Source organism: Dendrobates tinctorius, unplaced genomic scaffold, assembly GCF_039654945.1.
Source record: "Dendrobates tinctorius isolate UK_male_01 unplaced genomic scaffold, ASM3965494v1 ptg000020l, whole genome shotgun sequence".
Classification (NCBI taxonomy): domain Eukaryota; kingdom Metazoa; phylum Chordata; class Amphibia; order Anura; family Dendrobatidae; genus Dendrobates; species Dendrobates tinctorius.
Window position 1 is genome coordinate 7,225,397 of NW_027361688.1, and position 2,968 is coordinate 7,228,364.

The window sequence follows — 2,968 nt, forward strand, 5'->3', positions numbered from 1 at the left end:
ATTAAGAGCAGCTATGTGCATTGTTTTCTCGTAATTCAAACGAGTGTGCCGGGGTTATCTTTTCTATTAACAATCACAATGTACTCACAGAATAAAAAGGTTTTGCATCAGATACAAATCTGCACAGCGCAGAATCTGTTGCAGAAATGTCACATTGTCACAGCAACTTTTACTATCTGCTATGGAAAGAGTAAAGTTCGCAGCCGTACCTGTCGCTGTATTTGCCATAAAACACATTTTGGGGCTGATTTTCATGAAGCTTTAGTTCAGGAAAATCTAGTCAATGTGTAAATTTACCTTTGTTTCAAAACATGTTTCAAATATAGTTGGTTTAGTACTTGGGGTATTACTAGGAATAATGGCTGTGACACAAAGGTAAATTATCCACAAAGACTACAGAAGCGCCCATTGGATCAGTCCCCAAACTTCCAATATCATCTCTAATATACAGCGAAATGTAATCACCAAATGCCTAAACAACAGATAATCCACCCATGTGATATAGTCACTGGGCCAGCAGTCATATAGGGATCATCAACTGTAATCCTGACTGTTTATCCCATTACAGAATAATCCAGCAGTGTCTAGTGGAAATCTTAGATCATGAATGAGAGTTTCTTCCAATTTCTGATTCCTCCCAATATCTTTATAGAATCATTCCATAGACATAATGCAGCATGAAGGGGCTCCGAGAAGGTGGCAGTGAAGGTGTATAAGTGTCTGATGTGGTCACACAGCTCATAAAAGGACAACTGCCCGACCTCATAATCCAGACATATCCTGAATCTATCACTGGAGATCTTGTGAGGTAATCGGTGCATTTCCTTGTCATGTCACAAAATACTGATTATGATTATGTCTCCACAAACACCAGGACAGGTTATTATATCCAAGCAGTGACTGATGCCCCCTCCTGTCCATACTGGGATAACACATCCCCACACTCCACCACCCTGATCTTCTGCTCTCCACATCCCAGTAATGTCGTCCTGAGGTAAATCCCCTCCTGCTCATCACCTGATAATAACCCTGGAATCTCTCTGCTGTTTCTGGACGTTTCTGCTCCTCTCGTGTCCATGTCGCAGTTTTCAGGTCGTCTGATATATGGAGATTATTAGATGCTATGTTTACATCCAGTAATATGTCTGCAGGACTCGCCACATAGATCCCGCTCCTTATACCAGTTATTGCATTGCGTAATGTGTGTAATGTGTGTGAGATCACAGCCACTTCCAGGTCACCTCCATCATGGGGCTGTTTATCATGTCCCCCTGTGTCCTCATCACCTTCCTCCTCCTCAGGATCACACAAGTCACCGGTGTCTGGTTCCTGTAGGACAGTCAGTGGTTCCGTGATGTTACCCAGCTCCTCAATGTGTCTCATCTTCCTGGACAGCTCGTCCTTCTTTATTTTCAGCTGATGGATCAGAGCAGACAGTGGCAGTGACGCTTCCTTTTCCTGCCTGGAGATCTCACTCAGGACCTTCTTGTCTTGGGCTTCCACCTGTCTCCTGATGTCTGTACACAGGGCAGTGACTCTCTGGGCTTTTCCAGCTGCTTGATCTTGAGCTTTTCTCCTGTGCTCCTCCAGAGTCTGGACTTTCTCCTCGATGTCATTGATCTTTGTGATAAGTTTCCGGAGGACATTTCTCAGTTTCCTCTTCTTGTTCTCAGGGGACTCATCCAGCAGCTCCACCCGGTGTCCCCGATGTTCTCCGGCTGAACAATAGACACAGATAGAAGCCGCATCCTCAGTGCAGTAATATTGCAGGATCTTCTTATGGACAGAACATTTCCTTTTCTCTGGAGAAGTGCTGGGATCAGATAAGACGTGTTCTGCTGATTTGCTGTGAGCTCTCAGGTGTTTATCACACAGAGAAGCCTCACAGTGTAGACAGGATCTAACAGCAGGTACTGGAGAGTCCACACAGTAAGTGCAGCAGATCCCATTTTCCATTTGTGTTGGTGGAGTAAACAGGAATTTCTCCATTATTTTACACAGAGCTAAGTTACTCATCAGTGCCGGCCGCTCTTGAAATTTTTCTCTGCATTGAGGACAGGAATAAACTCCAGACTCGTCCTGCGTATCCAGCGACTGATCAATGCAGATCCGGCAGAAGTTGTGTCCACATCTCAGTATTACAGGATCTGTATAAGAGGTCAGACAGATGAAGCAGAGCAGCTCCTCTCTCAGATCAGCAGACGCCATGGCTGACAGTCTCAGACAAATGAAGAGAGAAACAACACTAGAATTCTTTACAGCTCAAAAGGGTGGGCTTTATACTGTGTACACAGGGGAGGGCTGAGGAGCGGAAGGTCACTTACTATTAACATGATAATGGACACTTGTGAAAATCACATCTTATATCTGCTGTAAATTTCGGGTCTACATTGTGGTCCCATATAAGGAGTGAATGTATTGAAAGCCAACATGGACAATAGCGATAATACGTGTAATATGAATGACTGAACTTACAATTTGATCCTCAAACACTGGATGGCACTAAAGGTTTTCAAAGAGATAGAACATGGGCTGTGGGGGTCAAACAACCTGTTAATACCCTGTTACACTAAACGATGTCCCACCAACGATCCGACATGATGGGATCGCTCGGACATCATTAGGCTGATCGCTGGTGAGCTGTCACATAGACAGCCCCAGCAACGCTGGACGCTGATTTCTAATGTAAACGTTGGGTATACAGGAGCAGCGCCACTCCTGGATACCCGACGTTTACCTTGGAAACCAGTGGGTATCCAGGAGCCGCGACGTTTACATTATAAACCAGCGTCCAGCGTCGCTGGTCTCTCGCTGCCTCACGCAGTGATGCGTGCTGGGCAGCGGGAGACCAGCGATCGAAAAACGGCCCAGGCCGCTCGAGCACGATCAGCGATACCCGGTAGGGGGCCGGTCGCTGATCCCCGTCACACACAGCGATCTCGCTGACGAGATCGCTGTATGTGACGGG

General features: G+C 46.0%; 1 pseudogene; it reads right to left on the reverse strand.

The window, feature by feature from the left end:
* Nucleotides 1–539: 539 nt before the first annotated feature.
* On the reverse strand, nt 540–2,208 carry LOC141083150 (E3 ubiquitin/ISG15 ligase TRIM25-like; annotated as a pseudogene).
* Between the last annotated feature and the right edge of the window lie 760 nt (nt 2,209–2,968).